Source organism: Zosterops lateralis, assembly GCF_965231275.1.
Source record: "Zosterops lateralis genome assembly, chromosome: 23".
Classification (NCBI taxonomy): Eukaryota; Metazoa; Chordata; class Aves; order Passeriformes; family Zosteropidae; genus Zosterops; species Zosterops lateralis.
The window spans coordinates 3,872,085-3,884,141 of NC_139783.1; positions in this window are offsets into that span (position 1 = coordinate 3,872,085).

The following is a 12,057-nucleotide window of genomic DNA, read 5'->3' on the forward strand; positions in this document are numbered from 1 at the left end:
GCCCACTCCAGAGCCAGAGAACTCTGGGAAGGGCTTCCCATCCAGGAATTTTGGATAGGACTGATTCCTCACCTTTAGGTTTAAAAAGTGACACTTTGTGGTGATTCAGCCAAACGATGCCAGTTTTGTTTTACCGGTGGGCAGAGTCAGCACCAAAGGCACAGACACCACCTGAAGGAAACAGTGAAATTTACTACAGTTCAAAGCAGCAAAGGAGCACCAAAGGAGCAGCTCAGCAATGCAGCCAATCATCACTACCAAAGGCTGCCCGCAGTGATTAAGGAAGATCCATCCCCAGTCACCCTCAGACTCTCCCATGGCCCAGATCCACACATCATCTGGGGGAAGCTGTCACAGCCAAGGGCTGCAGAGCCACTCCCGGGCACTGGGAATTCCTGCAGCTGCCTCCAGCCACAGGTGAGGCTCCAGCCTGGCTGGGAGAGGGCCCAGCTCTGATAGTGCTGAATGAACAAACTGACAGCAGCACTTCTGGTGCAGGAACATCTGGTTTCATTCTCCTCTTGGGTCCCTCCCAAAGCCTGGCCAGGGCCCAAGGAGGAACCAGGGGGGTTGCCTTTGACCACACAGCCCCAAACAAAGCCAGATGTCAGATTTCACAGCCTTGTCTGGCTTCTAAATACACAAAGGTCAATACATGTTTCACTAAGGAGTGCATACATCTATTACAACGCTAATGATCATGCATATTTTGTTAATGAGCAGATACAAAGATAACCTTTGGCTGGAAGGTTCATCCAGAGGTCACCTTTGGCTCAGGGCCTGTTGTTCAGGCCTCAGTCAGGCCTCTTGTCCAGGCCTTGGCACTTCAGGCTTTAGTGCTGGGCTTGACACTGCTGCCTTAACCCTGGGACTGGATGAGCTCACAGGCCTTTCCCAACACACAGGATTCTGTATTTCCATGATTTGATCTGCTGGACTCAGTCAGGTCCATGTTAGCAGCATTACTTTGGTCAAAAAGTTCCCTCTTGCTCAGCTCTTGTGGCCTCAGGCTGCAGCTCCTTCAGCTCCTGGTGCTGAGCTGCTCACACTGAAGGAGACAACACAGAGAGAAGAATACAGTTCATGCAATTCCTTCTGGGACACTGAGAGGGGAGGGTGTGGAAGCAGGAGCATTGTTTGATGTCCCTCTCTCCCCTTCCTGCATTTGAGCCCTTTGAAGCAGCCCAGAGCTTTCTCCAAGAGTGCAATGAAGCAGCTGTTCCTGCTCCCAGCTCTGGCTCTCTCCAGGCTCTGCCCTTGCCGGGTTTTGTCCCTCTTGCTGTGCCCTCTGTTCCCCTGGGGCTCGGTGGCTGCTGCCCAGGACTGTGGGACTGGCACAGATCCAGTGTCCAGACCCTCCTTTCTCTGCCCCTGGAGCTGCCTGGTCACAGCAGACTTTTCCATCAGGAAGCTCTGTGTGGAGAAGGAATTGCCACTTCTGTTCCTTGCACAACCTCCAGGAGCCCAGGGCTGCCATCTCAAGTCCCCGCTGGCCCTCAGGGCTCCCAGGTGCCTCAGGCTGCTGTGACACCCCTGCACACGGGAGGGAACAGTGGCAGGGGCTGTGCTGAAAGTCAGCTCCATGTGCTGCTGCTGCTGTGGGGGTCGTTTGTCCAGCCCTGCCCCAGAGTGAGGGATCAGATCCAGGCCCTGCTGCTGCTCCCTGGGGATCAGGCACAGTTTGGTGGTTGCTGTCAGGGCCAGCAGAAGCTGTGGCTGGAGCAGCAGGTGCTGACAGTGCCCCAAGGCCCGGGGCCGGAGGGGTCCCTGGGCTGGGGCTGGCAGGGAGCTGCCCCTTGTTCTCCCTCTGCCTCCCGCAGAGCTGGGCCGGGCACAAGTGGGGCAGCACAGCAAACAGGGAGCCTGCCAGGCTCTTCCAGCCCTGTCTGCTCACAGTTTGGGCCTTGGAGCTGCAGGTGGACAAAGGCAGCTGCTTCTGCTCCCTGTGTGTGTCCCCGTGTTGAGCAGTGCTGCTCCATCAGTCTGTGCCCAGCAAGGGGGAAAAGCCTCAGCCCTGCAGGGCCAGGAGCTGCCGGGCTCTGCCTGAGCAGCTCAGCCAGAGGGAAGGGAGCTGCTCCACATGGGAACCAGCAGCAAAAGACATTTATAGGACATGTTATCTCTTTCAAAAAAGAAAAAAAAAAAAAGAAAAAGAAAAAAATTGTACATAAAATGTACATAAAAGATATTCCAACTTTTTAGTGGAATATCTTCTGTAACTTTGCATTAAGAGGTAACTGATCTTTTGAAAAAGAGAACTCAGGTATTTAGTTTGTGAATGTGCTGATGACATGGATCCATCTTACTGATCTCAGCAGCCTCTTTTAAAGATTTTGGGGACTGTTTTCAACATTGTTTTTTAATTGTGATTGAAGCAATAGGGAATTGCTTGTACCCTTCCAGCTTCAAGCAGGACTGGGAATCTAAACTCCATCAAACCCCAAATCCTTTAGAGGATGACCTTCCTTCTCACCCTGTGAATGAGGTGCACATTCCCTTTGAAATGGTCAGGGCTTACTTAAGGATGGAAAATCCCGCTTACAGTTTTTGCTCTGGTGTACAAATGCAGAAGGGCAATTCTTCATCCACCAACTCCAGACCGCACTGCCTCAGGAACACGGCCCCCTCACCAGGTTTGGCCCACTCGTGGCACTTCTAGAGGAGGAAGAAAGTGCAATTGCACAATTCCAGCCAAAAAGGAGAGAGGAGTAGGGCAGATAAAACATCCTGTGGAGATCCGGGTGTTCAGTTGGGATCGTGTAGCATCTGGGTTCTTGCCAATTGGGTGTGCACCCCTAACTGCAATCTCTTGGCCTGCAGGAGAGTCTCACTCACCTGCAAAAGCAGAAAGCTCAGGCGCTGTGCTCAGAACGGGCTCAAATGATGCAAAGCTGTCAGAGCCATGTGAAGGCACAGCCAGCCCAGCCATGCCCAGGGCTGAGCCCAGCAGAGCCCTGGCAGAGCCCAGAGCACCCTCAGCATCTGCAGAGCCCGGCTGCAAGGAGAGAAACCAGAAACCACCCGTGAGCTGAAGGCTCCTGTGCCCTTGTCCCAGCCCCCCACGGTGCCCAGGCCGTGCTGGCCGTGCTCAGAGCGGGGCCCAAAGCTGTCCATCATTGCTGCCCTTGGCAGCAGAGCAGGAGGGCAGGACATGTGCCCAGCCTGCAGCCAGCCATGGCAGATCCAGCCCTCAGCAGCTGCCCAGAGCAGGATGCTCCTGTGCTCGCTGCCATCCCCCAAAACCTCTTCTCTCACCCATGCCGAGAAGACGTGGACCCACCTCACGCCATCTGCGGCCTCAGGAAAAGCTGCTCCCAAACCATGTCCTCATCCTTTTCCAAGGGCACGGCACATCCACACCACAGCTGGTCCCAAGCACTTCCTGATCCAGACTGGACACCACCTAGAACACTTCCTTTAGAAAGACAAACAACAAATTAATGAAAATAGATTACAGAGAAAAAGGGGAAACAAGAGAAAAGGTAAAAGGTCTTGTAGCTGTCAGGGGCTTGAGGAAGCCCCAATCCTGACATGCTGGGGAAAAACCCATCCACCAGTGAGGGAAGCCCAGGCTTTCTCCCAATCCCCCTTCCACTGCCCGCCAAAAATCATGGTGATCCCAAAGCAAACAAGGGGAGTGCAGCAGCCCAAGCCCTTCCTTGCCTGCAAGGCAAAGCAGCCCATGGACAGGCTCTGGAGTCCCACCTCTGCTCCCACCAAGGGGGTTTGTTTGTGTTGGGCTGCCCCAGCCCCAGCCCAGGGCACGGTGGGTGGTGGGGGCTGTTGGCAGGGCCAGGAGCCAACTTCCATTTCATAACCACCCCAGCCCATGATCCCAGCCCTGACAAAAAGCAGCTTGGCAGTGCACTGAACAATCAGTTGCACCTGCCCCAGCAAAGGGAGAACCTTTTGTTCCTGGTCAGGCTGTGCAATGCCCAAATCTGGGAGCATCCCCCTGTGTGTGAACTCATCTGCAAATTCGCTGTGGAGCCTGGCTTTGAAGAAGGTGCCAGAATCCAAGTCCATCATCTTCAGCCTTGTGGTGGCCAGGACGAGGAAGAGCTTGTCCTCCTTGGTGTCGTTCTCACCGTCTCCAGCAGCAGCAGCCCCACCTGGTCCAGCTTCTCCAGGGGCTCCTTCTCCTTCCCTGGGGGTGAGACCAGGCTGTCAGGGTTCTGCCCAGGGCTCCAGCTGTCAGTGAACCAGGACAAGCCAAACCAGCCTGGATGGCAGCCACCAGTGCTGGGCAGAGCAGCTCAGCTCCAGCACAAGGGCCCATCCGATGACCCCTGCACAGTGACACAGGCAGCACAAAAAAGTCTGGGTTTCTTTGCCTCTGGTTGCCAAGGCGTGTGTGGAGCTGTAACTTACCAGGGCCCTGCATCAAAGTGTGCTTGTGGCTCTTTCCCTTCTTCTATGGCCGATGATTATCCTGCATCCAAGGATGACACAAGAGGTCTTCTAATGAAGGCCTTTCCCAGTCAGGCACGGATAAACACCTCCTGACCAGATCTTGGCACTCTGGGGAGAGAAACCAGAAAGCCCCGGTCAGCTGGAGAAGGCTCCTGTCCGCTTTGCCCCACTATTCCCATGCCCAGTCCATGCTGGATGTGCTCAGAGCTGGGCCTAAACTTTCCCATCAATTCCCTGTTTTGGAGGAAAGCAGGAGAGCAGCACATGTGCCACCTCCCCAGCTGCTGCCAGAGCAGGATGCTCACAAGCCCCACTGCTGTCTCCCAGCACTGGCATTCCCCTGTGCCCAGAGATGAGGAACCACCTTGAGAGAGCCGTTGTGGCAGCGAGAGCTGATGGTCCCAGCTGATCTTCTGGCCCCTCCTGAAAGGGTGCTCCCCGCAGACCATCTGGTGCAGCAGGATGCCCAGGGACCAGATGGTAGCTGGCCTGCCATAGTACCAGCCAAAGTGGGTCCATTCCGGGGGGCTGTAGGATGGTGTTCCTATGGAATACAGATGGAGATCATCAGGGGGATGCTGCTGCTCCCAGAGCCTGGCCCCAGCATCCCTGGGCATGTCGGGGCTGCCCCAGTGGCACATGGTGTGACCCACTGCCCTCTTGCCAGCACCTGGGACTTGTGTACAAACTTGGAGTTGGGAAAGAAGCCACTGGTGTCAGAAGAGGGCAACAAAAAACCTGGAAAGGCCTGACCATAACAAGAGAAAACCCACTCAAAGCTGGGGAAAATCCATACTTTCCTCCTCCCTGCCTGCATTGCCCCCAAAAACATTATGATTCCAAAGCAAACCAGGAAGGCAGAGCAGTCCAAGCCCTGTATCGTCTGCACACCAAACTGGCTGGTGCTCAGGTTCTGGCCACCTCTCTCTGCTACCTTCACCCATAGGCGTTTCTGTCGGGCTGGATGCCCCAGTCCCAGTTCCAGTCCTGGGCAGAGTGGCTGGCAAAGGCTGCCAGCTGGGCTGGAAGCTGCCCCCCACACAACTCTGCTCAAAAGCAACCCATCTGAAGTCTAAGTGCCATGACTAGCAGCAAAAGGGAGAATCCCTGCTGCCACACCCAGGTGGGGCTCTGAGATATTGGGCCATGAGATGTCCAGAACTGGGAGAACACTCTTCCTGGGCTCACCTGCAAATTGAGTGTAGGCTGTGTCTTGCAGGTAGGTGCCACAGCCAAAATCGATCAATTTGGCCTGCCCAGTGGCCAGGTCGACCAGGATGTTTGCAGGTTTGATGTCCCTGTGCAGGACTCCACAGCTGGTGCAGTGCTGCACAGCTTCCAGGACCTGCCGGAACAGCTCCTGCGCCACCTCCTCGGACAGGAACCTCCGTGCCCGAATGAAGTGCCGCAGGTCCTGACACCGCTCTGGGCGCTCCAGCACCATCACGATGTCGTTGGGGAACTCCCGCCACTCCAGCAGCTGGTCAATCCCAGGGAAGCCAGTGGAGACCCGGTCGAGCAGCACAACCTCCAGGGGTGCCCTGGTGCCGTTGGGCTGCGGGAGGACCACGATGCCGTCAGTGGGGCTGAGGCCGTGCCAGGGCTGGGGCAGCCCTTTACCCAGCCCGGGATGCTCTGCACCCTCTGCTGGCCCCACATCACCCCCCTCGAGGCGTCCTGGCAGCTTCCACCCTGCCAGGCCTGGGCTCATCCCCGCCCGGCACAGCCCGGCTTCTCCTGCTGGCCCCGCTCACTCACCAGCTCGTCCCAGTGCTGGATGTGGTTCCGTGGCACCCTTTTGATGGCCACCTACAAGCCAAGGGGAGCAGCGGGCTGAGCTCGCCGCCTGCCCTGCCTGGCCCCATCCTCCTCCTCCTCCTCCGCCCTCCTCCTCCTGTGCCCGCCGCCGGCCCTGGCGCTCACCGGGGCGCCGTCCGAGAGCCGCGTTGCCGCGAAGACGCTGCTGAAGCCGCCGCGCCCCAGCAGCGAACCCAGCCGGTACTGCTCCTTGCGGCCCGGCTGCGCCTTCCCTGCCGGCGAGACGCGGCTGTCAGCGCTTGGCCCAGGGCCAGCAACGGCCCCCGAGCGCCCCCCGAGCGCCCCGGGCTGGGCATCCCCAGGGGTTCCTTCCTTGGAACCCGACAGCGCCGGGTCGGGGCCGGCGGCCGCGCTGCCGAGCGGAGGAGCTCGGGCCGGGGAAGCCGCAGCGGAGGCGGCGGGAGCGGCCACTCCGCCTGTGCCCTCGGCGGGGTCCGGGAGGGGCCGGGGCCGGGGCCGGGCTCGGAGCAGGCGGAGCCAAAGGGCGGCGATGCTGCCCCAGCCCCGGGCACTGATCCCCGCCCAGCAGCGCCACCGCCAGTACAGCCAGAGCCGGGCGGAGACCAGACCGCGGCGGGACGCCCGGGGACTGGGACGGGGCAGCCCCACCCGGGGCCGGGGGCGGGCCCGGGGCATTGCCCGGCCCGACAAGGGAGAGGGAGACTGGGAGAGGAGGGGGACACCGGGAGGAGACTGGGAGAGGGCGTGGGACTGCAGGAGAGGGAGAAGAAAGGTAGGAGAAACTCAATAAATCGCTGCTTTCGTCACTGCTGCTGCTGCCGCCGCTGCTGCCACTGCTGCTGCCGCTGCTGCAACTGCTGCAACTGAAGCCCTGGGGCCGTTTGTCCCCATGTCCGTTTTTCCATTGCCCGCTCGGCCCAGCGCTGAGCCCCGCGCTCCTCGGGGGCAGCCCCTGAGCCTGTCCAAACATGGGAACTTTGCCCTGTTGAGCCAAGACCCAGAGTCTTGACTCCTGCACTGCGGCAGAGGAATCCCCTTGGTTGCTGCTGTGCATTGTCCCTGCTGAGGGTCAGACATTATCAGAGCACATTCCCTAATGCAGAATTTGTACCTGACCAAAGCATTGCACTTGTGTCTCCAGCATTGCTTTCCAGGAAAAGCAGGGGAAGGCAAGCACGATGTAGCTCATGATATCTCACAGGATTTAAAACTTGCCAAGTCATGGATCTTAGAGGTGAGATCCATTTGGGATTAATGGCATGGAGAAGTGGTGCAAGATGGAAAAGGGGAGCATAAAAATAAATAGAGAAGACTATCATGGATTGTTCTTTCCTATTTTAATTTTATTTCTTAAAAGCTGTTACAGTTTTCCCACAATCTTCACAGTCCTGTCTGCTCGTTCCAAGAACCTTCCCTGAGAACAAGGTGCAGCTTCTGTCACAAGATGTGCCACCAGTTGCATCTTCTCTTGGCTTTCCACACCATGAGTGCAGCACAACTCTTGCAGCAAAGCAGGACAAATGTTTGAGAACTTTACAGCTTGTTCTTTTTCCTTGTGGAGTGGGGAGTTCTGCCATTTTTAATGTTTTCATTGTTACCGTTCTACCCTACAAAACATGACAAGGTACCAGGAGTTGTTAGAGAATAGAAGCCTGGCTGAATGCAGAGAAAGAATCTCCAGAGGCTGCAGCCAGGAGTGGAGAGTTGTGTGATAATAATTCCAACATCCCCATGGATACCTGGAAAGTGATCTAGAACATGGAAATTGGCTGACAGAGGGAGTTGTGTTTCTGTGTTCAGTTTAGATGATTCTACATCTCATGCATTGATCTAAATCAAGAGCACAATCAATTCATGATAAGCACCAGAACAAGCTGAAAATCACCAAGTAGATGACTGAAAGGATCTGAAAAGGAGAAATGAAGGGAATGACTCGGTGAACTTTGGAAAAAGGGTCATTTTTTCTAATCATTGCTCAGCCATTCCCTCTGTATTTCTCCTTCTGAAAAAGGCCATTTTCATCCCAGATTCCTCATGAAATGAGAAGCCTGAGCTTGTGGAAGTGCCTGAAAGATGCCCTGTTCCTCTGCAGGGACACTCAGGCTGAAACAGGAGCCTGAGCCCTGTCTTGGGAAGGCTCCTGGGAGCTGGAATTGGTGGCGTGCTGGGAGAGGAGGAGCAGGGGGAGAAGGATGGGCGCTGCTGTGTGGCAGGAGCAGGAGGTTTGGGCCGCAGGACATTCCGCCTGCGCCGCTGCCCCGCAATGGGCGGCCGTGCCCGGGGCTCTGGGCCTGGCCCCGCCTGCGCTGAGCTCCCGACACTGCGGGAGCTGCCCGGGCTGGGCTCAGGTTCCCGCTGGCCCTGGGCAGCAGGCTGGGCTCCAGCTGGGATCAGCAGCAGCTGCAAATACCTCTGCCCATCTCCACTTGCTGCTGCTGCTCGGATAAAGCAATGAAGGGAGTCGAGGAGTTCTGGTTTCTCTTTCTCCTGGTGGATTTTTTTCATTTTATTTGACATTGCAGAGACAATTTCTGTGATGGCCTCTGCCAGTTGATTCTATTTCAGCAGCAGCAGCAACAGCAACAGGGCTGTGTTTGAGTGCTGCAAATGTGGCCTGTGTGGCTTTAATTCTCCTCAACTTTGTGCGCAGGGACTTGTGAACATTTGGAGATCTGCTACTCATGATGCCAGAGTTTCCTATCATAAAAGCACCTCTGGGTGGCACTGATCAAAAAAGGCATTTGCAGTTTTACTGATAAAATTCAAGTGGCCACCAGAAGAGAGGCAAGAGCAGCCATGAGCTACAATTGCCAAGGCAAAGGCAGCAGCACCTCCTGCTGTCACCTCAGGGGGAGTAAAACAGTGCTGGAAACAGCGCTGGAAGCCGATCCTTTCTTTCTCTGCAGGCTGGGTCAGGGCAGCACAGGCGGGCCCTGAGCAATCAGGGCTGTTGGTGGGTGATTGTTGCTCTAGTCCCGAATTGAGGTGGACAAAGGCCTTGGAAGGCGAGGCAGGAGCAGGTGGGAAGGGGCCGGCGCTGCTGCTGCTCCTGCCCGGGAGCCCCGGCTGGGCCGGGCCGGCGCCCGCTGCGCTGCGGCTCCTGCTGCTGCCAGAGCCGGGCGGGACTCGGGGACAGGGAATGGACACGGGGGGACACCAAAGGCCTGCGGGGCTGCGGGGATGTTGGCGCTGGGGCCAGCGCCAGCACAGAGCTTCAGCCGCAATGAACCCAGAGGGAAAGGCTGGGGAAAGGCTCCATTGCAGCCTTTCTTTCCTCAGGGCTGTGAAGGGACCGAAATGAAAGGAGAACAAGCAGGGCCCGACCCCTCCTCCTTTGGGAGGAGCCCCATGCCTGGGGCCGTGAGGGGCCATGAGGGGCTGTGAGGGGCTGTGAGGGGCTGTGAGGGGCCATGGAAGGATGTGAAGGGCTGTGAGAAACCGTGACGGAGTGTAGGGGCTGTGAGGGGCCATGAGGAGCCTCAGCCCTGGCAGGAGGGGGGTCCCACCATGTCCCCAGGGCAGGGCAGCCCTGAGGGGCCGCCAGTGCAGACGTGGCAGCAGAGCGGGCTTGGGGCACCTCCGGGAGGGGATGAGACCCTTCCCCAGCTCCAAACCACACCAAACCCACCATTAACAGGATTTTCCATCTTTAGAATCCACTGGCTGCATGGAGTTGACTGTACAGTTTAATCCTGGTGGGAAAAGCAAGGGAATTTTCCCAGTGAGTGACATCCAGGCATTGTTAATAATGTCTAAGATTTAAAAGTCTTACCAATGAAAAGTAATACTAATAATAAGAACAAGAACAAGAAATAAGCCCCCGAATTCTGACACCCAGCACCACGCCAAAATGACAAACCTCATTTTTCTTTACCATCACAAGGTTCATGAAAACAAAACCTATTAAGTTTCTCCACCTCACAATTTCCCCACCAGATAAATGAGGTTATTTGCAGTGTTTAATACAAGTCACAATTGGGACCTGGAGGGAAGAATGGGGAGACACTACCAATTTCCATGTCAAACCCAGCAGGCCAACTCCAAAGTGGAGAGAATAAAATGGAATGGGGACAGGGGCTGGTCAGATGTTCCTCTAAAGGATCCCAAAAACATCTCCAAGTGAACAGGAGAGGAAAATAAATCCCTGTAAACCACTGTGTGTGTTCAGGGATTCAACTGTGAGGAGCTGGACATGGACAGAGGCATCTGGAACAGTTCTGTCCTCAGGCTGAGCTCTCCACCCCTGCCCTGAAGTCAATCAAGTGCTTTCCCAGAGGATTCCATGGTTGCCAACCACCCCTCCAGATGTGCCTCACAGGAGCACAGAACCTCTTTTTCGAGATCAGGAGAGCAGAAAAAAATGACAAGAGATGCCCAATTAAACTCTGTTTAAAAACCTGGAAAATAAAAATTTTCCAGAGCTAACAAATGACCATGTGGCATTTTGAGAAGCTTCCAATTTTCTACATTTTTCCTGTTGAACTTGACTTTATCTTTGCCTCCTCTTGCACCAAAGGAGCCTCATTGCACCAGCCAGGAAGGCAAAGCTCATTCCTGGCCCAGGCTGGTGCTGTCCCTGCAGCATTTCCATCCCTCCCGTGGCCTCTTCCCTCAGGGTCCTCAGCAGCAGCAGCTGCTGGAGCAGCACATGGAAGCTGCAGACGGAAGTGCTGCCCAGCCCAGGCTGAAGCTACAAAAGGATCCTGCTGACAGGAATGCCAAGATTCCCTTCCAGGGGCCCTGCAGACACTTCCCCATCTCTTCTGTCTGCTCCATGCAGACATTGCAGGGGACATCCTGTCTCTCCTTTGGGGCAGGGCCAGGACCCAAAATTCACACTCCAAATGCTGGATTCTGTCCCATTTCTGCACCTGCTGAGATGGGCTCCAACATTATCCAGAGAAACTCGCTGTACTTCATCCTCCAGCTTGAAAACCCAGCTCCTGGAAAGGGTTTTTATAAGGACTACAAGTAATAATCCAAATAAGATTAATTTTAAACTGTTACCCTTCATTCTCTGTGGTAGATTTGTCTATTCTATGCCATGAAATACATCTTCAATTCGACTGCAAAAAATGGGTCTGAAGCCTGCAGTATCAGAACAAAACAAAGCCAGCCAGAATTTCTTAGGAAAACTGGAAGTCATTAAAAAAGTAAATGTGTTTTTCTGTTCAAAACATTTTTCAAGTTAACATAACATGTACACGATAAAGCAAATTCAAACTATGTGAGTGTTTTAAAAATGGGCAAGCAATGGTTATTTTTTGAGGAAGGGTTAATTCTGCTACAAATAAACTAGGTAAAGTTGAAGATAAATTGAACTTGGCATATTAAACCTGCACATGGTGCCTACACAGGGTGTTTGCTGGCTCCTGGTGGCCTGCAAGGAACAACTGGAGAACAAGAGCTGGCCCAGAGGAGACAGGACACGTGGGTGCAGAGGAGATGCAGCACTTGAGAACAGCTTTCTGTTGGCTACTTAGGATTTTTTCAATAAAAACTATTGAATCTCAAATCCCTTGCAAGTTTCCCTTCTTTCCCAGTGTGATTCAGGTGCCTGGAGCAATGTGATGGGCAGCAGGCCCAGCGTGGCCGAGAGCTGAGCCCCAGCAGAGCCCTGGCAGAGCCCAGAGCAGCCTCAGCAGCCCCAGAGCCCGGCTGGAAGGAGGCACTTGGAGCAGGGAGTGGCAGCAGCTCCAGCCGTTCCCTGCAGTCCTGTCCCTGGGCCCCAGAGGGAAGAGGTTCCCACAGCCCCCAGCCAGGGACCCGCTCCCAAGGCTGTTGCCAGGGCAGCCAGGGCTGGCACCAGCTGTGATGCTCGGTTTCCCCAGGCCGGGCTTTAGGAATGGGATTCCCCAATTTCCT